This window comes from Rhineura floridana, chromosome 18, assembly GCF_030035675.1.
Source record: "Rhineura floridana isolate rRhiFlo1 chromosome 18, rRhiFlo1.hap2, whole genome shotgun sequence".
In the NCBI taxonomy this organism is placed as follows: domain Eukaryota; kingdom Metazoa; phylum Chordata; class Lepidosauria; order Squamata; family Rhineuridae; genus Rhineura; species Rhineura floridana.
In genome coordinates this window covers 26,092,022-26,119,419 of record NC_084497.1, presented here as the reverse complement: position 1 = coordinate 26,119,419, position 27,398 = coordinate 26,092,022, and the positions used below count along the sequence as shown (strand labels likewise).

At 42.8% G+C, this 27,398-nt stretch overlaps 1 protein-coding gene and 1 long non-coding RNA gene across 5 annotated transcripts in view; one reads left to right on the top strand and one right to left on the bottom strand.

The window, feature by feature from the left end:
- The window catches only part of PLCH2 (phospholipase C eta 2), a 309,207-nt gene extending 288,238 nt beyond the window's left edge, over nt 1-20,969 (bottom strand). For 2 of the 4 annotated variants that reach the window (XM_061601055.1, XM_061601057.1), the window contains exon 1: nt 20,592-20,969. The gene's annotated coding sequence lies outside the window, so the exon portion shown is untranslated. Of the gene's footprint in view, nt 1-3,882; nt 3,959-20,591 lie in introns of those variants that run through there. The other 2 variants (XM_061601058.1, XM_061601056.1) reach the window with 2 other exon arrangements.
- LOC133372441 (uncharacterized) lies at nt 13,651-20,313 on the top strand. The gene is made up of 3 exons (XR_009759492.1): nt 13,651-13,696; nt 16,002-16,229; nt 20,107-20,313. It is a non-coding gene; the product is annotated as an uncharacterized LOC133372441 (long non-coding RNA).
- Nucleotides 20,970-27,398: the final 6,429 nt, after the last annotated feature.

The following is a 27,398-nucleotide window of genomic DNA, read 5'->3' as shown; positions in this document are numbered from 1 at the left end:
GGATGGCACTGGCTGCCAGCTTCCTCCTCCTGAAACTTAAGTGTTGCCCTTATAGATCTCAACAGGGAAGAGATGGGGACAAAACAGCCTATCAGTGGTTCCGGCTCCAGCTGCTGTGGGGCTCCCTGCCTTCTGCCCTTCTACCACTGCTTTCTCGGCAGTGCCCCACCCCCCAATCTGTGGAAAGCTCTCCCTAGACAAGCTCTCCTAGTGCCTGCTATAATATCCTTTTTTGTGCCGAGTGAATACTTCTCTGTTCTCCCAGACATTTTAACATCTCTGATAGCCTTTAATATCATTGATTTTTAAAGAACATTTTCATTTCTGCAGAATAATGGCAATTTGGCCAGTTGTTAGATTTTGACCTGGGCAGAGTTTTACTGGCTTGGCTGTTTTGCATTTATGTTATATTTTATTGCTGGATTTTATTGCTGTGTTATTTTATTTATTTGAGCTTTTATTGGCTTGTTTTAGGATATGCTTTACTTTTGCCTGTTTTACTGAGCATGCAGCTAGAAAATATTTTTATTGGGTGACTCATAAATTGAATTAAATAATTAAAACTATTAAGCACATAGCGGTCCATGAGAAAATGAGACTCTCCTGGTCATTTCCCAGTACTTAAATTGGATTAGCCCTTCAGTCCTAGGGATACGTCAATTCCGATTTCTTGTTTTCCCATTCTTAAATTCAGTTCAACACATCAATTTGCAATTTTAAAAAAATATATTTTACAAAAATTCATCAGCAAACTTCTCATTTGTATACATGTTTGCATACAACTTTACCTAATATATATTTTTGAAAAGCAATTCCCTAATATAAGTGCCTTTTTAATGTTATTATCAGTAACATGTGCATTTTTTAGTACACTTTATTCTAGTATTTTTGCACATGCTACCCAGCTGGGGAACTGCATTTCAAAATTCAGAGAAGGGCACATTTCAAAGGTTGGCTGTGTTTTGGTTCACATATTGTTCTGGAAAGTGTGAACTGGGTAGATCTGCCTTTAAATGAGAACTGTACTGAATTCCTCCCCACCCATAGTTTCTGGATCCTTTTAACTGTAGATGCTGGGTATTTAACCTAGGACTTCTGCATGCACAGGGTGCGTTCTGCCTGGGAGCTATGATTCTTCTCTGTATTGATTGTGAAATGGCTCGTGGCAGAGATGTCCTATTTGCATACTTTTCTAGCAACTGGGGTGTCTTCACCATGACACCGAAAAATGAAATATGATGCTGAAGTACCCTAACAACTTTCATCACCCTGCGAGCGAGCAGGGCTCATGCATCTTTTACTTTGCCCTGGAACAGATTGGTGTTTAGTTTGCATATTGTTTCAGAAAGCGTGCATTAGATTGGTTCACTTAAAATATGCAAACTTAATTGAATTTCTCCTCCACCCCTAGTCAGCACTCCCTCATTTTGCCCGCTATTGGACCTCCGAGCGTGCATCTGTCTGCCTTGGATGCCTCAGGAGGTGGCAGGGATTGGGAGGGACAAATCCCAAGGGATTTGTCAGAACAGTCAACTGTTTGGTTAAGGGTTTGCTCTCAAGCAGGAGATTCCACTGAAATGAAGTATGGCACGTCAAGGGCCCATCCCAAACTGCAACGTTTTCCAAACTGGGGTTTGTAGCTGAGCTGTAACGACAGCAGTTCTGCGAGTCCTCAGCCGGGGGCAGGAGGGGAATAATCCCACCAACTCCCAGTTTGTACCATCCCCAGAAAACCCTGCACATGGTTGTTTGGTCTCTGCTTCAAGGAAAAGCAAGCGCCACGTTCGGAAACATCACACAGGGCCTACAGAACAGGAGTTGTTGTGGGCTGCTGAGAGGGAGGCAAGGGGGCTTTGGACGTTGCAAGCCTGTGGGGTCGAGATGTCAAGGGGTCAGCTAAACCAAAACTCAGGTATGGGAGGGAGGGAGTAAATCTGGAGCTGAGGTATCCATTTGGGATTAGACTTTACAGAGAAGTTTTTTTTCTTAAAAAAGAAAAAAATCAACTTGCTGCTAGAGATGGAAAGAGTTGTCTTTTTGTTTCTCTCAGTTTCTCATTTTTCCAATGTTAAATTCAGTACTCCACATTTCTACAGCGATCTGCAAACTTTTTTTAAAACAAAATGCTCATGAAAATTCTCCACCTTTTTAGTGCAAATTTCTCCAAAGAAACACATTTTTGTAGGCAGTTTTGACAAAGATACACTTTTTTGCAAGCCATTTCTCATCATATACCTTTTTGCATGTTCTTTTCACTCATGTATTCATTTTACTGCACACTTTCTCCTCATAGATGCATTTTTGTAAATGTTGTTTACCTGGCAATCTGCATCCCAAAATTCTAATAAATGCAAATTTCGAAGTATGGCTGTGTTTCGGTTCTCATATTGTTTCGGAAACTGCGAATTTGATCAATTCTGCTTCAAATGCAAACTGAATCAAAATCCTCCCCCATCCCTAGTTGCTGCTAACAAAAGGAAAGTCGCATTGCAAAGCCAAGAGGGGCTTGGAAGAGAATGCAGGGCTCTTGGCTCAGCTGCCTGGAGGAAAACAGTTAAGCGGCACCCCCATCTCCTCCTCCCGCGCTCAGCTTCTGGACGCCCAGCTGAACACTGAGGGACTCGCCTTTGGCTCAGCTGTGCCCTGGCTGAGGCCTGTTTCTTGCTTCCTCCCCAAATCTCTCACAGTCGGACCACTGGTCCATTTAGCTCAGAATCGTCTACACTGACTGGCAGCAGCTCTCTAGGGTTTCAGACCGGGAGTCTCTCCCAGCCCTACCTGGAGATGCTGTTGAGGGTTTCAGAACTTGTCCTTCTTCAGGAGCTACAAACATTAAAACCAGAGTTTAGAAGTAACTAGTTACAAGTAACGAATTACTTGTAATTTATTACTTTTTTGAGTAATGAGTGGGCAACTTCATTACATTTTGCTGGTAATAGAATGAGTAGTAACGTCATTACTTTTGAGGAGTAATTGTAATGTTTCCAGCATTACTTTTGCACATTACTTGGGGGGGGGAGCAGGGGAAGTCTTCAGCTCTGATATGTGAATAAAAATCATGTGCTTCAAATTGGGCTTCTGTGCAGCATTGTTCTTCCTTCATGCTCTGTGGGTGCTTAGGAGGCAATGAGGGAGGAGGTGGAGAGCGAGACGGCGTGGAGAAAACAATTGTTTAAAAATGGACAGGAGTGGAAGGAGAAAAGAGCTGGAGGCAATATATATATACAAAAAATATGTGTGTTGGGGTATCATCATTGCTGGGGGTGGGGTGAGGGGATGTGAGATTCTATTATGCCATTCTGTTAATCTTATGGATATAAAAAAAATTCAACTACCCTCTGTGTGTGTGCTTATTTTTAATGTTGTTTTAGGCTACTTAGATGTGCAGCAGTCAAGGACAGCACCTTGTAGGCAATTTTTTTAAAGTAACTAAAATGTAATTGTAGCAATCACTTTTGAGTAAAAGTAAAGTAATCAGTTACTTTCAGAGCAATTGTAACAGTAATTACTAATTTTGGGGGCCCATGTAACTGTAACTGTAATTTATTACTTTTTTAAAGTAATCTTCCAAGCTCTGATTAAAACAGTCTCAAATCAATATATTGGAGACAACACTGTAGTCTTAAACATAAACAGAATATAATATTTTAGAGACCACACTGCATATGACTCATTTTACAAACATTTAGAAGACATTATAAATATTTTAAAATGTTGTCATTATATTATATCCTTAAACTTTGACATAATACTGACACCTTAAAAAACTGTACTGTGTGACTCAAAAGGGACAGAATCTTGTGCTAGCCGTGGCAAGACAGCTTCAACATAACACTCTCAACCCCTCCCAAGGAAAACAGAAGGGAATGGCCCTGTACTGACCTGTGAAGATCTGTTTTTCTCTTTACTCTGTCAGGCAATGCACATTCTCTGAACAGGCCCACACTAAACACAAACTGAACTCAAATGCTGATAGTATCCATAGGGTATGTATAAATCAGCTCAGCTGTGCAATCACTGTGCTTGCAGATTGTACTGGTCCAGCTGATACTTGCAGTGACTGACTGGCAAGCACAATGGTTACAGAGAGTCAGCAAAGTTTCATAAAGACCCTTGGTTTTGATATTATTTAAACTCAGAGAAATCCAACTCCTCATTTAACCCTAAAGGTACCAGACTTTTCAAGGAGATGATCCAAAATAACTCCCTCCTGCTGAGTAGTCTGTTATAACCCACAACTCTTTCAATGGCCCAAAATGTTATTGTGTTGTTTCTCAACAAAATGTCTAACTTTGAAAGAGTTGTGGGTAATAACAGACTACTCAGCAGGAGGGAGTTATTTTGGATCATCTCCTTGAAAAGGACAAGTTCCGAAACGCGTCGAGCTCACAATACATTTCACCTAGCACCACAGCTTGTCTCTCTTTCCTGCCCTAAACCTCTTTTAAAGCCATACAAGCTGCTGGCCATCGCTGCCTCCTGTGGGAGTGAATTCCACAGCTTAACTATGCGTTGTGTGAAGACGTCTTTTCTTTTGTCTGTCCTGAATCTTCCAACATTCAGCTTCATTGGATGTCCCCAAGTTCTAGTGTTACGAGGGAGAAAAAGCTTTTCTCTATCCACTTTCTCCATGCCATGCATAATTTTATACACTTCTATCATGTTGCCCTTTACTCGTGTTTTCTCTAAAGCCCCAAATGCTGCGATCTTTCCTTATACAAGAGTTACACTCACACCCAGAATGCCTCTTCTAGGACCATCTGTTGGAGATGCCTAGTTTCCACCACCCATTACTGGTCCCAGGCTTCATTCTGTTGATACGTTCATAGGATCCTTGTACGCTACTTCACACAGGCCCTTTAAGCCATAAAAATCCAAGTTTCGAAAACAAACTTTTGCTCTCTTTCCCCCCAATAATCCACTGAAGGCAACTACTTTTCATTCTGATCTCCTCTCCATGTTCAATTATGCCAGCGTGATGTTGTAGGAGATTTTTTCCTTTAAGAAAACAAACCCATTATAGTCCTATGAGCTTCAAGAGACATTTACATACAGATTGTGCCAGCCGTTCCAAAATAAAAACTTGAGAAAAGAATATATAATCAAGTGAGAAAACTCAGTCTTGTGGTAATGCAGAAGCCTTTTCCGATCCAACTTATAATGCTCAACGATAACAACATCAGGAAAGATTCTGTTTACTCATCTTGGCCCAAACTTAGCCAGCTGTGGTAATTTTGAATTTAACTCTCAGATGCTCAACTAGGGAGAGTGCTATACCGCACAGGTCCAGCATTCAGGCTTCCCATAAAGGCATTTTGAGGGGAGATATGATAGAACTCTTCAAGTACGTGAAAGATTGTCACGTAGAGGTGGGTTGGGATCTCTTCTCCATTGTCCCAGAGTGCAGGACACAGAATAATGGGCTCAAGTTGCAGAAAGCCAGATTTCGACTGGACATCAGGAAAAACTTCCTAACTGTTAGAGCCATACGACAATGGAACCAATGACCTAGAAAGGTAGTGGGCTCTCCGACACTGGAGGCATTCAAGAGGCAGCTGGACAGCCATCTGTGGGGAATGCTTTGATTTGGATTCCTGCCTTGAGCAGGGGGTTGGACTTGATGGCCTTACAGGCCTCTTCCAACCCTACTATTCTATGATCTGGTTGGCCACTGTGATAACAGGATGCTGGACTTGCTAAGCTATTGCCCTGATCCAGCAGGGCTCTCCCATTAGTGGGATCAAATTAAGATATGTGTCCCACCTATATCTTCCAGCAACGAATGTTTCTCTGGCCCCTCCATGTCCCCTGCCCCTTTTCCCGACATCACAACACAGAATGTATTACAAAAAGTTCCCTCAATCACAGGTAGAGCAAAATAATCCCTATTTCTATCTGATAGAGAGTTGCAGCAGTGCACAGCTATATGCCAACCAGACGTATCCAATGTAGTCCTACTCTGAACAGATGCATTGAAATGAATGAATGAATTAATAATTTATTTCAGTCGTAGTCCAGCAATAACAATACAAAACAGTTCACTTATAAAATAAATATTTACAAGTAGAGGCTCGATTTGCAAAACTGTCGTTAAAACTATTGTCAATAAAAACTAGAGAGACGTTTTAAAATCTTTAACAAAGACCCTCCTGCAAGTGATAGCTGCTGCACAGAATTTTGCTACCAAATCTGTGACCCCGGGGAGACAATCCTCGAGTAAGCTATAGACATATGTTGCCTCTAGGGCTCTTGGCATTTTGGCCAGACAAGGGGAAATAAAAAGATCATGGAGATCATAATATAACGGGCAGTGTAATAAAATGTGGTCTGTGGTTTCCACTGCACCAGTCTCACAAGGGCACACCCAGTCAGCGTAGGGGATTTTCTTGTACCTTCCTTCCAAGAGCGTTGAGGGAAGTACATTGAGTCGCGCCAATGTAAATGATTTTCTGTATTTGGCAATACTTAAGTTGGTTAGGTAGCTCGCAGGCGCAAAGGATATCACGCTGAACCGGTAAGTAGGATATGCAGCCACACAACTCAAATAATTTTGTAGCTGGATGTCTCTAATACGTTGGCAGATGACTTCCTTGGCCTTATGGTAACCTAGGCCTAGCACCACCTGCCTCGATAGACCAATAGAGTGTAATTTATTAGTTACAATGGTTTGCCACTGTGATTGAAAAGTGTCTACCGTAATTAGTGGGGCAAGCCCTGAGGGGAGGAATAACAATTTTAGCCAAAGGTTAAACCTGTAAATCCAGGCGCGAGTCTCTACCGAAAGCAACCCAAGTTCTAAGCGCAACACTACATTTGGGACACAATTAGGAACACCGAGGATTCTTCTGAAAAATCTAGATTGTATGCACTCAAATGCGGAGTAAGTGCTCTGTATAGAGAGCTGTGAGCCGTATGACATTTGGGAGAGGACCTTAGCGTTGAACACCCATAGAGCCGAGGGGATGAACTGGCCGCCTTTAGAGAGAGAAAAGTCAAGTACTGCTTTTGCACTTCTGTGCACATTCTCAGCCGCATTGTCCATATGCGCAGACCATGATCCTGAGGAATGGAATAATATTCCTAAGTATCTAAAGGTTGAGACTTGTTCAATCCAATGATCATTTAACTGCCATCGGTGTTTGGTCTTTTTTTGGGTAAAGACCAGGATCTTAGATTTATCATAATTGATTTCGAGCCTCTCTTCCTTTCAGTAAGCATTTAGCGTTCTCAAGAGACGCCAGAGTCCCACGATCGTTAGGGACGGGAGAACCGTATCGTTGGCATAAAGCAAAGCAGATATAGATCTACTAGCCAGTTTGGGAGGGTGAGAGTTTACTGCCACTATACTAGTAATTAGAGAATTAATATAAAAGTTAAAAAGGGTAGGGGCGAGTACACAACCCTGTTTGACTCCATTAGTAGTTGGAATCGGGGCAGTCAGATGTCCAGCACGGTTACATCTCACCTTTAGATGGGTGTTTTCATAAAGACTCCGGATGAGAGTTAATAATCGCTAATCAATATTAGTCTCCCTTAGTTTTCTCCATAGTCTGTCCCTACGGATCAGATCAAAAGCTGCCTTGAAGTCTATAAATGCCGCATAGAGAGATCCCCCGGGCTTTGAGGTGTACTTATCCACCAAATGTTGGAGCACCAAACACTGGTCTACCGTGGATCGTCCTGCTCTGAAGCCGGCTTGTTTGTCAGCTAAGATATTTTCAGCCTCCATCCAATCCGTTAGTTTCCCTAGAAGGTGGGTTGCGTAGAGCTTACTGATGATACTCAGCAGGCTGATCGGTCGGTAATTTGCCGGATCAGCTGTATTCTCTTTTTTAAAAATAGGGAATATAATGGCTAATCTCCAATCCTCCGGGATGTAACCTGTTTGGTCAATAGATGTAAATAAGGCTGCCAAGATTGGCGCACACCACTCTATGTTGTCCTTAAGAAGTTCCGGGGGGATATTATCACCCCTGGGGGCCTTGCCCAATTTAAGGTTGTTAAGAAAAGTGGTAGTTTCAGAGATAGACACTGGGGGCCAAGTAGGGAGAGTGTTGATATCCTCCCAACCTAAAAACGAAGTACATTGCCCCTTCGTAAAGATGGATCTGAAATGAGATTTCCAAGCACTGGGTGAGATGTAGAAATCTGTACTAACAAAATTAGACTGCCATCCCCTGGCGACCAGTCTCCAGAATGTGGCCATGTCCTTTGCTCTAGCGGCCACGCCTCTCGTTGGGCCTGCTTCTTTTTTTTGCTTAATTAAAGATTTATAACTTTTCTTTAGCTTCAGGTATTCTGCAGGCATGGAAGTTAACTCAAGACTTCTATATAATTTATGAATGTGATGGACTTGGGTTCATTAGTTTCCCTGGTTCTACACTGTCTCATGTTCAGGTCTGAAGCCAGAACTCACGCAGCAAGGTGGGGTCAGAAGTTGCAGAACCACGGATAGCTCCGAGTGACAACCTTCTCTGACTCAGGCACACTAGTCACCTACAGCAAAACACTTCCATTGGCCACACCTGGAGTGGGAACGAGTTGATCTGCCAATCAGTTGTGAAATCTCTTTGAAGCTGAATTTTTAAAATAACACAAAACACTCAAGCTGATCCCCCCAGATTTTATAGTAGAAAGGGGCAGGGTTTGACTAGGGTCGAGTGTCCCCTTTTTCAGAAGAGAGAGGTAGAGATGCACTGGAATTGGCAGAGCAGTGAGTGTGTTTCTACCCAAAGGTGGAGAGCAGACTGGCCCTTGTTACGCCTCTACCCCAGACTATCTCTTCCAGGCTCTGCCCCATTACAGCAAACTTTAGATTCTTATAGGACCACCCCTCTGGCCTGAAGACAGACACTACTCTTCTGTCCCATAGCGTCCCACCTGGTCCACTCCCTGAACCACTGGACTGGTGAGGCCTTGTGGAAATATTTGGCTCCTGATCTCCAGCAGCAGGTCTTGATTGCTGCTGGACTCGGGGGTCAGGACATAACCAATTGTTGAAGCAGTGGCCAGTTGTTGCCATATGTCACTGGCTCTTAAAAGACTTGCAACGGCTGCCAAAGTGGTTCCAGCCTGAATTTTCAAGGCTCTGAGCGCCCTGAGATCTACATAATTGAAGGAGTGCCTTTGCCTGTATAGATCTATCCAGATTTTAAGACATGGCATGGAGCTTTCCTCAACGTCCCCCAGTCACCAGGAGACATTCATTACCCAGTGACACGGGACAGGGACTCAATGGAACTCCCCTCCCTTCTGAAATTCAGCCGGCACCTACCCTCATCTCATTCAGACACCAGCTTAAAAGTTGTTGGAGGTTGTTCATATTCAGCTGTAATTAGTGGTGTGTTTTTCCCTCTTTCTCAGCTTGATGATGGTTATCTGCATTTTCCTTCTCAGGTTTTATGATGAACTATTATATGTATTTACTGTGACCCGCCCTGAGATCTGCAGATATTGGGGAGGCCATAAATTTTTAAATAAGTAAATAAAGCATGCTTTCAGTCGGATCCCTAATATATAGAAAGCATTAGCAGCATAACATATATGTGTTGCTATTTTCTATTATAAACTCTTTTTAATTGGTTTGCTTCCCCTCCCCCCCTCCCAAGGGGCAAAGTTAATACTTTCCACTATTCTGGAACATGAGCATTAATTCATTTAGGTTCCTTTGACATCAACTGACAGGAGGGGGTGCTTTGTTCCTCCTTGCTGCGGTTCAAAACCAACTCTCTCCATTATATCATATGCGGCATATGCTGTGTTAACAGCAAAGCAGTTGGGGTATTTATCTGTTTGTAATGCTTTGTTACAGGTCACAGCAAAGCCTTTGCCATAAAATGAAAAGGGAGGAAAATGATAAAAATGTAAATGCACTGCCTTCAAGTCGATTCCAACTTATGGCGACCCTCTGAATAGGGTTTTCATGAGGCTGAGAGGCAGTGACTGGCCCGAGGTCCTCCAGTGAGCTTCATGGCTGTGTGGGGATTCGAACCCTGGCCTCCCAGGTCCTAGTCCAATACCTTTACCACTATGCCACACTGGAAAATGATAGTGGCTTGCAAAAAAATGGGAGCTCAAGGCTACATAAAGTACCTGGTCTGTCGTTGCTGCCCTCCAGCAATTGCACAGGGAGAATTTAAAGTTTGCTACAAGCTGCTAAGAGGAAATACTTATTCAAGCACAGCAAAAAAAAATAATGGATGCTAGCAATGTTCTGTGATTATACAGGGAGCCTTTTGTGGCAATCAGCAACAACAAAAGAGTCCCTGGAGTTATTTGCAATGGCTCCCTATAAAGATCAGGGCAAACCACTACAGCGTTTGAAAAAGCAGAAGGATCACTAAGCGTGGAGTGGGTCAGAAAAAATCCTAACATTCTGTATAAAGGTATCAATTGTGGATTCTTATCACAAACGTACCAAACTAATAAAACAAGCATAATACACTCTAACTGCATTTATACCAGGCACAGTCCCTATCTTGCTGTAAGGGAGGGAGCAGTTCTGGGACCCTCAAGGGGCAAGATTTTCCATCTGCCCTGCCTCACTCCTCTTCCTGGACCCTTATAAGGAGGTTCTGCTTCTGCCAATGGTGGCTTGTGCCCAATGGGATTGGTGGGGCGGAAGGCAGGGAAGCTTAACAGTGGGCGGAGCCAGAGCCAATGACAGGCGGATCCAACTACATCTAGTTTTGCCCCCATCCTTCCTCCTGCTGAGTTGTAGAAAGGCAACTCTCACTGAGAAGAAGGGAGGAGGAGGAGGAGGACACTGACAGCCAGTGTCACCCCCATGACTGGTTGTTATTAGTAAGGCAGGCAGATAGGGGGCTGGCTGAGGACAGACTGAGGTTGGTGGGGCAGTGCCCCAGTTGCCCTAATCAGCCAGCATCCACTGGCTCCTGCTCTCTCTGATATCTTTCTGGGGACCCCCCTTTGCCTTTTGGCAGGAACATGAATGTACTTCAGTCTTTTTTGAAATGTTATGATTTTGTTTTGTGCGTGTGTATGTACGTATATATAAGTGTGTGTGTGATAATATATATATTATCCTTTGCATTTTCATTTGTGAATTGCCTTTGGGGGCTTTTTGAGCAAAAGATGGCACAGAAATAAAGTTTACCATAACATATTTTCTGGAGTCACTTAGCTTCTTTTTGCAAGAACACTGTTCTTTAATTTGCCTTTTGTGGATGCATTTATTATTTTTAACTGACAGCGTGAATTTCAGTCCTTTCTCTGGTCCTCTGATCAGCACAGCACATGTCTTGTTTTTGTTGTTTGGGCTGATGGCAGCTGTTGCCACCACTCACCATACGCTCAGAGACACGTCACCAAATTCTTCCAAGCTACACGGGAAGTGGACTGGACTGTGAAAGACCAACCCAAATTGTGTTTCCATTTTTACAAATTTGTAGGGCAGCACGAAATCTCAGAGAGGAGGTCAGGTCTCCTCCTCCCCTGGTGCATTCACTATAGCTGAATCTCCCCGCTTTTTAAAGTTTGATAGAAATATCTGTTGGCTGTAGGGACGTTCTTAAACCACAAAGGGGTTGTTGGTTTTGCCTTTTAGCGAATTAATTTCAGTAGGTCTACTCTGGGTAGGACTAGCATAGCCCTTTATAAATAATTTAGCATTATTTGCTAGCATGGGACATTTCTGCTTTTATCCAGCTTTATTCAAGATTTGGAGAACACGCGGCATCATAGACATCCAAGAAATCTGTAACTCCAGGAGGTGGCTCTTTTGTGACCTCACGGACTCCCTCAGGTCAAAGACCATCAATTATGCAATAGAGTAAACAGTCTAGTTTGACAGGCTCAATGCTTCTGTTCAAGGGTGCCTCAGCAGGAGAGACAGGAAGCCGAACTAAGCCCGACTCAGTCCGCCAGCTCTGCTGAAAGACCACCTCTGTCAAGGCCTCCTGTCCCTCAACGGTCCCCTGGCAGCAGCCATGCCATCAGGCTGCCTCAGTGGAGGAAATAAAAAGCAGGGTTCATCCCATCAGCTTTGCTGAAAACCGCCTCCATCAGGCACCTCCTACACTGACAGCTGGTCATCATGAGAAGTGAAATGGAAATGGACTGCCTTCAAGTCGATTCCAACTTATGGCTACCCTATGAATAGGGTTTTCATGGTAAGCGGTACTCAGAGAGGGTTCACCATTCCCTCCCTCTGAGACTAGTCCTCCCCAGCCGGCTAGGGCCTGCTCAGCTTGCCACAGCTGCACAAGCCAGCCCCTTCCTTGTCCGTAACTGCCAGCTGGGGGGCAACTGAGCTCCTGGGGACTCTGCAGCTTGCCCACAGCCGCACAGGTGGCAGGGCACGTATCCCCTGAGCCACTCACTGTGGGGGTGATCTTTAGCTGGCCCTTGACGCCCAGGAGACATGAGCAGGGATTTGAACTCACAGACTCTTGACTCCCAGCCAGGCTCTCCTCCCCACTGGGCTATACCAGCTGCCTATCATGAGAGCTACTCTTTAACAATTGGGGCCCAAGCTTGCTTTTTTTTCCCCTCGTCCCTCCCTGTCCCCTTTTCCCTGTGTGCCGTGTTTTTTAGATGGTAATGCTATGGGCAAGGGACTGTCTTGTTTTAGTTGATTGCATGTAAGCCACTCTGGGAGCCTTTTTGGCTGAAGAGTAGCGCACAAATACTCTTAAGTAAATTAAATAAACGGTTTAGGTTGTGTCCTTCATGTGCATTTGAACGTCTCGCTATAGTTGGCAATCACGTTCATTTTAAGTCTGCTCCAGAGAATGAGGCTCTAATAAATTGCCAACAGGGGTCATCACATCTAGGCCTGCAAGGCAATATAGTTTATTCTAGATGCCACGTGAACCAACTTTTTCCTGCTTGCTCCTGGTCGGGCGAGAGAATGTCATTAATTCTCCTCACGCTGTATTTAAGCTGTGAAGTGCTGCACTAATTTCTTCTTTGAAGAGAGTGAGAATACCATCATCAAGGCAACATTAATTCTCTCTCCTTAGGCTTGGGGAATGAAATCTCTACAGCCTTGCAAAGCAAAGATAAAGCCAGGGCCTTACAAAAGAATGTAAATACAGCTAAAAAGAACAACAAAGCAGGCAGGGCAGGCTTGTTCACAAACTTCCTAGACTTTCACCTCTTTTTACTCTATGGTTGTAAAACAAGGCCTTCAAAAAGCATTTCACCTATTCTAAAATGGCATTCTGCAATATGCAAGGGGCTGCAGCGGATGGGGGGTGGTGTCTGTTCAGAACTGGTATACTCATGAAGAGATACAGTGGTATGAATGGGCTTGAATGTTTTTAGTGGTTAAGCAAAAAATAAACAGAGAGAGAGAGAATGTAAACCAATGAAATAAACTGAACCAAATAAACCTAGGGATGATATCAGGGAGATTCAGCCAGTCCAAAATATCTGCTGTTAGGGATGGAAGGATCTCTCCGTTTCAGTTCTCTCAGTTCCTCATTTTTCCAATCTTTAATTCATTCTCCCAGTAATTTGTGATTAAAAAAAAAACTCTTCAGCATTAAAGTGTGTTCTCCTAATAAACACCTTTGTGTACATAGTTTTGGCTAATGAGCACATTATTGCAAGCTGTTTCTCCTAATATAATGTATATTTGTATGTTATTTTCACTAATATATTCATTTTCTGCACACTTTCCCCTCAGAGATGCATTTTTATAAACATTGGTTGGAGAACTGCATTCTGAAAAGTAAGAATTTTGAAAGATGGCTGTTTTGGTTCTTACATTGTTTCAGAAAGTATGAATTTGATAGATTCGGCTTTTAATGTGAACTGAGTTGAATTTCTTCCCCATTCCTATCTGTCCTTTTGAAAAAAAGACATGGTGATGATAATTTCTTACCAGACCTTCACCATGAGGTCCCAGGGTGGGCTACAATGATGTAAAAATATAATATTAAAACTAGTCTAAAACAAACTGTAGTCAAGAGAACTGGGTGGGTCCTAAAACTTATACCTCAGGTGTCAAAGGCCCAGGTGTGCCTTCAACCATGTCAGAAGAAGAGGAAAACCTCAGTGACAGTTCCCATGTGATGGGCCCCTGTCCACGTTTGAATGCCAGGGATGTCTACATCCCTGTTTGAATGCCAGAGCATTCAAACGTCACCACAACCATGCAGAGCTTGTTCACATATAAGCAGTCCCCATACAACTATGAGAAAAATCTAAAGCAGCTTCAGCTCTGTCTTGGCACGTGATCCAAACATCGCTGCTTTCTGGTATGTCACTGCCCCTATTTTGCCTTGGAGGAATTTGGAGATGCTTTTTAAAAGCGTCATTAGCATGAACATGAGATTTCATATTTCCAGTTTGGTTGCACCTCCCCATTTGTGCAATGGTTTCTGCCAGGGAGGCTCACCTGGAACCCACATTGGTGTGTGGTTTGATGCCAAGCAAAGACCATTTTTATTTCCCTAGGGGTTATTTTTTTCAGTTGACGAGATATTTTATGTCACTTTTCTTTATTCAGCTCTTTTATTAATGGTTGTTTCATGATGCATTTAGACCTTTTTTATGTGAGCCATCCTAGAACTACTCATTCATCTACTGAGTGAAATACTTTTATATTAATAAGTTAATGAATAAATCAAGTTTCAGATCCTTCCCCTGGGCCTCTAAAAGTTAAATCTGTTAGCTGGTGATGAATACAAATTGTTTCTAACATCCACCTAATTAAGGGCATATGAATACGCATTAAACCTGAAATCCTGCCCGTGTTCCTTTGGGACAAGAACCATAGTTGGCCGCCTGTTTGAGGAACCCTTCAGCAAGGTGCCCCCGATAGCAACTTGTTGCTGTTGTTGGATGGTGACGGCGGGCTTTATTATTATAAAACAGGTTTCTATTTCAGCTTATCTACCCGCAGTGGCCAGATCCAGAAAACCACCTACAAAAGCATGCCAAATTTGCAACCTTTCCTTGTAAGGGAGATTTCTGCAGTTCTCCCTTGCCCACTCACCCACATTCAGTGCAATTATGATTGTGCTGCAATATTAAGCGAATCCAGTTGATGTTTTATGTGTTCCAGTTCACTAGAGTCTGAAGGAGTTCCAGTCCAAGTTTCTTAAAAAGGTCAGGTGGAGTTCTAGAGAGTAGGCTGTCTTAGGTAGCTAGAGAGAGATTTTTGGTGGGCTTTTCTTACTCTAATATATATTTGAATTTGTTTGGCCACCACCCCTTGAGCATAAAGAGCACATCTGCACAGCAGTCTGATCAAGCCATTTTCTCTCCTCCCAGCTCCGCAAATACAGTCAATGGCAACAAACTTGATCAGAAAACACAAGACAAGCATCCGACAGACTGTTAATTCAGTAAACAGCTGCAAGGGAGGTTTGCTGTCCCTTCTGGTGACACATTTTGGCAAGACTCCTGGCCAGAAATAAGCACCTTGCTGTTAAAATAGGAGAGCAAGATAATTAAGGTGTCCCCAGGCAAAAAGGCCTTGAGGCTATATGTAAGGCAGAGCAAACAAAGGTCTGTGTTTTATAGGAAAAAAATCCCAAAATGCTGAGAAAAAAATATTGCTTGGGAAAGCCGAACACGTTCGGCCTCGAATATTGGGCAGTTAGAGATCTCTACAGATTTTATGTACGTGCAAAACATTTTCTTAAGATCAGCTAGTGATGTATTAAGTACTTGTATTAATGTTGTATTTTGTGTTGTGATTTATATGTATTAATGTTTATATCCCCTGATGAAGGCCCAATATTCTAGAGGCCGAAACGTTTCTCAGCGTTTTGGGATTTTCTTTCTCCTTTCTTAGTGGTTCTTTGGATGCTGACAGTTTTTTGTTTCCTATGTTTTAGAGAGACAGAACCATTTCTAACTACATGTCACTCGTCACTTATGCAAATGCATTAGTCTGTTTCATCTTGTTTTGCAGTGATCTCTCTTTTAAAAAAGATCTGCATGACCATTCGCATTTTTGAACTTCTCACAAAATGTGCGTTTGTAAACATATTTAATCTAAAAATAATTCATTTGTAAACGTTTAGGTGCAGTTTTTGAAGAAGTGTGAAATCCAAAGCATAAGAATGTTCCTACTAGACATTAGTTTGGGAGATGTGGATCACGTCAGTTCATTTTGGAATTTGCAAAGAACAAATCCCTTAAGCATCCTTCACCATTTCTAAAGTTGCAGTGATGTATAGTGGAGAGAATGCCAGACTGTGAAGGAAGAAACCAGAATTCAATTCCAGGAGAATCAACAGGGTTTGCATTGAGTGAGTGTCTCCTTTCCGGCCAACCTATCTCACAGGGATATTGCGAGAAGAAAAGGGGGGGGGATGTCATGTTAAACCTCTCTGAGGCCAGGATAAAACTATAAAATGATAATCTACTACTGGGCTAAAAGCAGCACCCCAGTTTTGTAGGGCCATTTTCCCCCTTGCAAATTAGGGGGCTTATTTTCTGCACCTTCTGCCGGCACAGAGTGAAGTTTGAAAGAGTTTGACATCGCGTAATTATCTGGCAATTCCAGACGCGCTGCCAGGCTCCAAGCAGGCTTGCGCTCCACGCTGCTGTGGGCAAGACAGCACAGCACTTTTCCTTACAAAGATTAAAGGAAAATGCAGAGCCTTTAGCCACTTCATGCAAGAAAATGAGATAAGCAGCACAGCTCTCCCCTGACCCAAAAAATAGAAACACTTTTTTCTTAACTCTGTACCATCTCTGAAGGCACCTTCAGTCTACCAACCTCTCAAATGGTTGCAGGGGAAAGGAATGAGTAAAAACGAATAAAAACAGGGAACTTTGAACACTCCAAAGTTTCAGTAGTGCAGTTCGTTTTAGACTCTGGTCTTAATTATCTTATGGGGAGGGCTAGATTTAATGGCCTTAATCTTGATTTCTTCAGTCCCTCTCTTAATGTGTATATTTTTGCTTCCTTCAAAATCTGACAAAGTAGAGCTTCCATGTTTGGGGCAGCTCCTGTCCACCCTGCTGTATGGGGCCTCAGAGTCCTGCCCCGATGGTGCCACTGCAAAGCTTCCTTATTTGTTTAAAACATTTTTACCCTGCTTTTTCTCAGACAGAGTTCAAGACTGTCAATAAACCAATGAAAAATTAAAACATTCTAACCCCCCCAACAATAAAAACTGCAACAAGCAAAACATATTCACTAAAATCAGTCCCATTAAAACTATTTCCAGCAAGAGTTACACACACACAAGGCCTAAAATCATTCCCAAAATAGAAGGTTTTTCACTGCATGGTAGAAAGCTATTAACGAAGAGTCAAAGCGGGTCTCCCTTGGGAGAGAATTCCAGAGCCTACGCACAGCCTCCAAAAGCACCCTTCTCAAACTTTGTAGCAAGTTTGAAACCCGGATGCTGACTGGGATGTGATAGTTCTATCCATATAGCCTAAAACTGTATTAGCCTTTTTTGCAGCCATGTCACATGGCTGTCTCATGCTCAGTCGTATGATGCAGGCACAAAAAAGGCTAATGTGATTTTAGACTCATTCAAGCCTTTCTTGTATTACTGCATTTCTAATTAGCCTTATTATTTATTTATTTATTAGATTTATGTCCCGCCCTTCCTCCCAGTAGGAGCCCTCTCTCAGGTGACAGTTTGGACATGATTTTGAGCTGTATCCAATTAAGTTTCACTCAGAGTAGGCCCACTGAAATAAATTTGGATAAGTGAAAATTTCAAAGGATGTCTGTGATTAGGTTCACTTATTGTTTCAGAAAGTGCAAATTTGATAGATTCGGATGTGAACTGAATCAATTTTTCCCTCAGTCCCTAACTAATGCAAATGCTCTTGTGGGCTGTCAAGAAATAAAGCCGTCAATTTTGGTTCCTTTCAGTTTCTTGTTTTTCCAATCTTAGGTTTGGCTCTCCACACTTCCTTATCTATTTGCAATTTTTTTAAAAAAGACCTCATGAAAATTCATCAGCATTTTAGTGTGAATTTCTCATAATATGCACATTTTGGTATGCAATTTTCCCCAATATACACATCTTTGCTATTTCCCCCAATATAATGCATTTTGTATGTTACACTTTACCCTACTATATGCATTTCTGCAGAGCTTGGAAAAGTTACTTTTTTGAACTACAACTCTCATCAGCACAATCCAGTGGCCATGCTGGCTGGGGCTGATGGGAGTTGTAGTTTTAAAAAAGTAACTTTTCCGAGCTCTGGTTGCATCCCATCAACTTCTGGAGAGCCACAGGCTCCCCGTCCTTGCCTTGGCTGAACCCATCAGGATTTTACATTGCTGTTGGCAACCCAGACAACTCTGGTGTTCTTGTTTGGTGCTTATAATAGGACAGAGTGCTTAGCCAGTCACCTTTTGCAGTGGCCATGCTGGCTGGGGCTGATGGGAGTTGTAGTTCAAAAAAGTAACTTTTCCAAGCTGTGCATTTCTGTAAACATTACTTGGCTGGAGAACTGCCCTGCAGAATTCAGAGGAGTGCAATTTTGAAGGATGGCTGTGGTTTCCATTCGCATCTCCTTTTGGAAAGTTTGAATTCTGTACATTTGCCTTCAAATGCAAAGGGAATCGCATTTCCTGTCCCTCCCTAGCTGGGAACTCCTGCCACCCACAAAAGCTGGCACTGTCGTGACTGCAATGGGCAGGGCCTTGGCACCCAGCCCTAGAAACTGAACTGTTGGGGACAGTATCTGGAAGCAATCAGGAAGACATAGGCAGCTGCCTTATTCGAACCAGACTGTCTAGGTCAGTATCATCTTCTACACTGACGGGCTCTCCAGGATTTCAGATAGCAGCCTTTCCTAGGAGGACATGCTGGAGATTGAACTTGGGACCTCCCACATGCCAAGCATCTGCTCTGTCATTGTGCCATGGTCCTTCACTCTTCTCTCTCCCCATCCCAAGCAAGTAAAGTTGCACTTACCTTGCATAAAGCACAAAATGGAAACTGCCAGCACGATGACTCTCTCGCCCCACAGCAAATATGCCACTGTTTCATGATTATTTCCCCTCCTTGTAATTATTATATTTATTTATTATTTGATTTATATCCTGCCCTTCCTCCCAGCAGGAGCCCAGGGCAGCAAACAGAAACGCTAAAAACACTTTAAAACATCATAAAATGACCTTAAAATACATTAAAACAAAACAAAAACATTTTTAAAAGCTTTAAAAACATCTTTTTTAAAAAAAGGTTAAAAACATATTAAAGAAAACATATTAAAAGCAATTCTAACACAGCACAAACTACGGCAAGCAGCCAGGCCCTCGGGGTGAGAAAAATCCCATCCGCCAAGTCATTCCAGGGGAAAGGTGACTTAATGGGGAAGGGTGGCCATGCGATGGGTGGACAAGGGGAAAAGAAGGCTGTGTACACACACTACATTTAACACCTCTTGCTTTTCCCCCCTTGCAAAGAATCCTGGGAACTGTGTTTTGTTAAGGATGCTGGGAATTGTAGCTCTATGAGGGGGTAAACTCCCATTCCCAGGTTTCTTAGGGGGAAGCCATGTGCTTTAAATGTATGGTGTGTACGCAGCCTAAGATAATATGCTATTGGGGGTAGAACATGGGAAGGTGTCCTAGGCGCCTCCTGTCTTGCACCTCTGTGTCATCAACTCTCAGTTCCGGTGTCACACTGTTTCAACGGTCAGTCCAGCAATGTACAAGACCAACATCAACAACATTTGTATCCTGTCCTACCTCCGAGAAGCTTGAGAGGATGCTCTCTCCATTTCATCTTCACAACAACCCTGCAAGATTGGTTGAACTGAAAGAGAACTGGTGCAAACAAAAAATCACCCAACAAGTTTTGTGGCCAAACGGACTTTTGAATCGGGTCTCCCTGACGCACGGCCAATACCGCACCATCTCAAAAGTGCCACCTGATTTGCATTCGGGCTACACTCAGGCCTCACCCTGCAGAATCACACTAGCTTGCTTGATCCTACAGAATCACACCAGCATTTGCTGTACTGTCAAACCAGTTTTAAATGGGGTTCATGACCTTTAAAAGCATGTTGCCCTGTCCAGACCTTCCATCTTTTAGGCATCTTAAAGACCAGCTCCTCAAAACTCAAGCAAGCAAGCCATCAGAAGCTGGACGAATTACAAAAGGTTGCACCTTATCTCATCTCTTTTTCTGTCTTTTGGTTTAGAGGGTCACCATGAGCTCAAAATACTTCAGAATGCCTGGACTCCCAGGGAAAACAGAAGCACATCAGATGTCCTCACTGCAGAAAACGCAGCTAATGCATTTAAAAGAAAAATGTCCCACCCGAGTGCAACTCCTCTCATTCATCTCCATGCTAAGTTAGACAACCCAAGGCAGCAACCTTTTACGCTTGCCGTCCTGCCGAGCAAGAAACAGCATGCATCAAATACCAAGGCGAGGTGACATCCAGGTGGGATTCCGTTTCTCATGTTTTATTTCACTTTTAGTTAGATAAAGAGCAAAGGCCAGAGAGATGGAAGGTTCTGTTGCAACCATAAAAACTACAGAGCTGCTCCTGTAGGAGCTTGTTAGACGTTGCCAAACCCGCTTTCACGTCAAAGGGTGGAAGAAGCACTACAAAATCAAAGAAATCTGGGGAGAAGGAGAAGTTGGGGGGTGTTGGGAGAGAAATGTACAGAGCACACATACCTCGGTCTTTGCTCTTTCAGAGTCTCTCTGTCTCTTGTTCATACACGGTTTCTCCCATGTAGAAATTTTCACCAAAAAAAAAAAAAAAGGAAACGCTCCTCCCATGTATAATTTACATAATGAGGGCCCAGAGATTACAAAGCAACTTTTTATCGTCCTTGTTCCAACAGCTCAGCTCCAAGGTAACAAGTTCAGACGGAAGAGGCCAAAGGCAAGCAAAGGGAGTTTACCGACCTTAGGTGGACCTCACGCTCTCTCTCTCTCTTTTTTTAAACAAAAAAGAACTTGTTCTTCAGGTTGGTAGCTGAAAGAAAACTGTTTATGGCCGTGTTTGAATGCTGTCCTCCTTGCGCACCACCGACAGGACGGTGATGATAAAAGGCATGTTCGGTTAACTCACAGGCTGCACGTGGGCGGCCAGGTTAACCATTAGCACACAGGCGGGATGGGCTTGGAGTTTTGGACTCCCTTGTCAAACTGCCAGTGCCGTCAGTTCCTTCCTTTGCTGGGTCTGTTGTAGCAACAGCAAAAGGAGAAAAAGAGACAGAACAGGTTTCCTGATCTGCGGTAGTAAAGAACGAAAAAGAGAACATAAATGTTTGGCATCAAAGCCATATTCTGCAATGCTTATTATAAGCTTATTATGCTAAGAGGTGTGTGGCAGTCAAACATATGCTTTGCATGTAAAGAAGCCCAGATTCAAGCCCCTACTATCTCCGGTGAAAAGAATCTTAGGTCCTGCTCTGTCAAGTTCAGCTCTCGACATTTCTTTTGTTTTTCTTTCCTAATCTTAAATTTAGTTCTCCACATTTCTGGACCAATTTGTGGTTTTTTCAAAAAAAATCTCATGACAATTTTTCAACATTTTAGTGTGAATTTCACAGTTTTGGCTAATGTATATGCTTTTGCAAGCAATTTATCCTAATGTGATGCATTTTGATATGATATTTTCACCTATACATACATTTTTATGCTCACTTCCCCTGAATATATGTATTTTTGTAAACGGTGTTTAGTTGGTGCCCTGAGTGGGGTGGATGTGCCAATCTTTCTATCAATTAAAATAATTCCTCTCTTTCAGGCCCCAAACACATGACAAATTGCCCACCAAAAAAGGAAATCAGTACAAAGCTTCCACACCAGTACTAACTGCAGATGTACAACAAGTAGGAATGGAAGGATCTTTCCATTTTGGCTCTCTACGTTTTCTCATTTTCCCATTCTTAAATTCATTTCTGCAGCAATTCCCTTTTTCTAAAAAAAAAAATCCTCATGAAAATTTCCAGAATTTCTCCTAATCAACAGATTTTTGCCTACAGTTTTGACTAACGTACACATTTTTGCAAGCAATTTCTCCCAATACAATTTTGCATGTTATTTTCACTCATATAGTCATATTTACGCACACTTTAGCATATGCATTTTTGTAACCATTGTTTGGTTGGAGAACTGCAGTGCAAAATTTGAACCCGTGCAAATTTTGAAGGATGGCCATGTTTCGGTCCTCATGTTGTTTCGGAAAGGGTGAATTCGATAGATGGTGCTGGTTCTAACCTACAAAGCCTTACACGGCACAGGACCACAATACCTGGTGGAACGCCTCCCCCGATATGAACCTACCCGTACACTACGCTCAACATCGAAGACCCTCCTCCGAGTGCCTACTCATAGGGAAGCTCGGAGGGTGGCAACAAGAAAAAAGGCTTTTTCAGTGGTGGCCCCTGACTTATGGAACAATTTCCCTGAGTAGATATGCCTGGCGCCAACACTTCTATCTTTCCGGCGCCAGGTTAAAACTTTCCTCTTCGCCCAGGCATTTTAATATGTTTTAGCATGTGTTGGAAAATTTTTTAAATCTTCTAATGTGTTTTAAATTGTTAATATGTGTTTATTGTATTTTTGATGTTAGTCTTGTGCACTGCCCAAAGAGCTTCGGCTATGGGGCGGTATATAAGTTTAATAAATAAATAAATAAATAAATAGATACAGCTTTAAATGAGAACTGAATCAAATTTCTCCCCCATCCTTAAAGGGTGACGTCTTGCGACGTTTACAAGACAGACCGTAAATATGGGGTGGGATGGCCAGTTCCTTCCCCGGCCTTTCTTTACCCCCCAGCATATGCCAGGTACTCATTTTACTGACCACGGATGGATGGAAGGCTGAGTGGACCTCGACCCCTTTTACTGGAGATTCGTCTTCCTCCTTCCGTTGGAATCGAACTCTGGCCATGAGCAGAGCTTCGGCTGCATTACCGCCACTTACCACTCTGCGCCACGGAGGGTCTTCATCCTTAAATAGCAGGTTATTTTTACTTCTTGGATTCTCTGCAGAAAAGGGAAATTTGGATTAAATGCAGAAGAAGCACAGGCTGGCATTTTGATGGCGGAGTCATGTAAATGCTACCCAAAAAAATGTTGAGCATGAACAGCACCGAGTCAAACAATAAATTACTGTGTGGATCTGCCCTCCACCCCTTGTCTTGATTCATTGCCTGCAAGGAAGGAGTACAAGAATGCCCCAGTTCCAGGAGGTGCAACAAGTAAATTGCTCATTAATTAGATTCCCTCTGGCTGCTACAGCTCCCAAACAAACTCTGCCCTTGACGAGCATCAAGCATCAAGGCAGCTCTGCCCTCAACAAGCATGAAATTCAGCATCCTGTAGACAGAGCTGTAAATCACCTTGCCTCCAAGACAAAATTCAGGTGCTGCTTAACAGCCAGGAAGCGGTAGTCTGACAAAGCATATGCAGAAAGTGTCCAATTAAAGAGAGAAATTGCCTACAACCAAATACATCAAAGTAGCACCCAAGAGTTACAGTCCAATTCCTTGCTAACTACAGAAAAGGAATCCCCTAAAAATGAAAAACGTTTGTAAGTGAACTTCTAAGAATTACATTACATAGAAAGCTGCCTGCTACCAAGTCAGGCTGTTGATCCATCTAGCTCGGTCAGTATCATCATCACAGACTGGCAGCAACTCCCCAGGGCTTCAGACAGGCAGACTTCCCCTAGCCCCACGTGGGGATGCCATGGATTGAACCTGGGACCTTCTACATGCAAGGCAGACACTCTGCTACTGACCTATGGTCCTTCCACAAACAAATACACCGGACTTCATGAGAGTCTACTTGGCTACCGTAAGATCAGGATGGAGGGACATTCCATTGGTCCATATAGCCCAGTGATGCCTACACTGACTGGCAGCTACTCTCCAGGATTTCAGAAAGGGAGTCTTTACCAGCCCTACCTGGAGATGCCGGGGATTGAACCTGAGACCTTCTGCACGCAAGGCACATACTCTACCACTGAGCTACAGTCCTGCCCCATTTCCCTGGTTTGTCTGAAGCAGGCATACAGAGGTGGTGCCAAATGCCAGTTGCTTTCAAGGGTCAGGCATACCGACACACTGCTAGCTTGTGAACGGAAGCAGCTACAAGTTGTCCCATCCCAGATGGATATCCAAAGCTAGCAGGAAGCTGCCTTATACCGAGTCAGACCATTGGTCCATCTAGCTCAGTATTTTTCAATTTGCTCCAGAATTTAGCAACTTTTGTGAAAACATCATACAAGAGAATGGCTGTATGGATAGAAGTTGTTGGAAACATCTAGGACAAGAAAAAATGAAACGATTAAAGCTAATTGGTGAGACAAGATGGTCAGGAAAATCCAATGCAGCAACAACTATATTTGGACGTTTTGATGATGCCTCTGTCAGTACTTTTGTAAATCTATTGACATGCTTATCAATGATACAAGATTCAGACAAGTTTGATGCAAAAACAAAACAAGAAGCAAATGTTTTACTTCAAAGTCTTCTAAAGTTTGAAACAATATTGACAGCATTTACTTACTTGTATATATTTGAAACTACAGCCCCGTTATCAAGTTATTTACAGACAAGTGGTTTAGATATGTTTACTGCATGGAGTTTAGTAGATTCAGCTACAACAAAGTTGAAGGAACAGACAAGAACATTTGATAACGTTCACAGCAAGGCATTGGAATTTGTAAATAAATGTAATGACAAGATTTCACAGTTGAATATGGATGAAAATCAAACATTGGAAATTGACTCTTTGGAAACAGCATTGCCAGTTAAGAGGCAGAGGAAGACGGAAAGAATGGCAGATGAGCTTATAGATGATGAAGGAAATTCCTCAGATTCTCTAGCTGATTTTCGAGTAAATGTGTTTAACCTAATAATGGACCGCATTGTCCAGTCACTAGATTCACGATTTGTACAACACAAACAGTTGTATAAAGATTTATCCTGCTTGGACCCAGCAAAGTTTAAAACTATTGCAGAGAAGGGCCTTGAAGATGAAGCATTGGAAGGTATTATTAAGCTGTCTTCACAAATCAGCAAAGATCAAGTAATATTGGAATTGTTTTCTTTTGTTTCAAACTTTGATGTATTAAAGCTATTGCTTAATGATGGTGAGAATATGGATTCCAGTTGCAGCAAGTGTAAAATTTGTAGCACTTGCCCATCTTGTGTACTAAAAATTCTGGCATCCAACAGACTTCATGACAAGGCATATGATAACCTTTATGAACTTTATAAAGTCATCTGCACACTATCAGTTACTCAAGTCCAATGTGAGAGGACATTTTCAAAGCTAAAGATCATAAAGACAAGGCTAAGAAATTCACTGTCTGAGGAGAACTTGGAATCATACATGTTGCTATCCAGTGAAAAGGAATTGTTAGATGAATTGGATGCAGAAGCAATTATTGACAGATTTGCACAATCATCAGGTGAATTCAAACGATTGCTCTTAATATAGTGGACTGCATGAAATATGCTTTTGAACTACCTGTTAATGTGTAAAATGTTCAGTACAAGCAAACTATTTAAAAATATCCACCATTTATTTAATTTTTTTAAAAAAAATTAAAAAATTCAATTATAACAATCTGTATTTACATTTAGTATCTACTGTATACTGCCAGTAATATGTACAATATATGTACACTGTAATTACTAAAAAATATACATTTATTTCACAAAAATTTTAATTGTGCCTTTTTTCCACTTATGTATTTTTTGAAAATTTTATTTATTTCTTATAAAAATTAAATGATAGCCTTATAGTTGTCAGTGGGCCCCCTTTGTCTCCTGGCAACCAATATTTTTATACCCAGTCTGCCACTGCCTGTGCAACCTTCCCTTCGAAAGGTGAGGATTTTGAGAGGCTACCAGATTGCCTGTTACTATCATCTCCCTTGTCAACATTGTCTGCTTATAGAGCAACCAAGTTTAAACCTAAAGGAATCAACATTCACCACTTAGAGGGCCTACATGGGGAAAAGATAAGTGACACATCCTTCTGGGAGCATAAAGCTACAACCTCAACTGACTTTGCAGCTCTAAAGAAGCTTCACTGGCTCATTTTGACATCAGTAAAATGGGGGCAGCAAGATATTACTGACTTGCTATTGTGAGAATCAGAGAGCCTGCAGTATAGTAACACCCTCAGTCCTAGATCTGTTTATTTAGAAAGTAAGAGGGCTCATCCAAACGGAGCGGGATAATCCATGTTTTCCATATCCGGTTCGTCATCTGACAGTCCTCACTTTGCCTGTTTGTTCGCTCTTTCCCAATAAAAAATGCTTTTTTTGCACCCACACACGCAGCGAGAGGACCCGTACTTCTTCTTGCTTTTTCCCAGCTCCGCCCATAACACTCCCCCCTATCAGCCAATTGGTCCGCAAAAATATGACGTATGCTCCTCTCCCCCTTTGCAACAAAGCACAACAAGGCACATGCACTTGAACGTACGAGCGCGAAAGTTTGAATTTCCTGATGGTTTGGTAGTAGTGGATGTAATGGAGTTCCTTGTCGCTCACCACTCTGGAGCAGCGCCGGCCGGGGTGTGTGTCTCCAGGTGTCCCTGACCATCCGGGGGGATTGTGGGCAGTGCAAGGGATCAGCGCTTGTAATCGCCGGGCAAATCCCCCCGTAACCCTTGGGCTCATTCACTGCAGAGTTCAGCCCCGGACCGTTATGCGGCTCTGCAGCAGGAATGCTGCCCCTGAGGGAAGCAAACAGCCCCCCCCCCACATGGGTGGCCGCTCTTGGCTCAGGCAGGGAATGCGGGCAAACAGCCCCACGTGCTGCTGTGTCAGTCTGCGCTGAAGTGACCAGCACAGGCTTTGCGGTGTTCCCTCTGATAAAAGAAACATGCAAACCACATATATGCCTATAATTCCTGTATTTTTGTTTGTTTGTATTTGCGATATTTCGCAAAACCGACGGTATGCTTTTCTACCTTTACGCATATTAACGTTTCTGGAGATACACATGATTGCAATTCCACTTATTTCTCCAGAACAGCAAGTAACGATGTGTCATGTCTAGGAAGGTAGACCACCAGTCTCTATGGTTGTGGGTGGCTGAGACGCTCTACAAACCACTTATATGCCAATAATTTCTGTGGGTTTTTTGCTTGTATTTGCGATATTTCGCAAAAGCGACTGTATGCTTTTCAGCTCAGCTGGGCTGCCCAGAACCTGCAGGCTGTGGTTGAAATTGACAAGACTTGAAGAGAGTAGCATTGCAGGCAGGAAAGCGAAATTGACTAAGGGTGTGTGAGTGTCTGTAATCCAAGAGGAAAGCCTCTATTTCTCTTCCCCCCCCCTCCCTCGTCTCTGGATGCCTGGAAGCAAAGACCAATACTTCAAGAAGGGCATTTGATGTGGGGTGGGGTGAGGGGTGGGAGGTGGATGTTAGGCAAAGATAAATATTTTCTCCCTTGAAAAAGTTTACAAACAACCACAATTGCAGATCTCACCCTGAGCGGC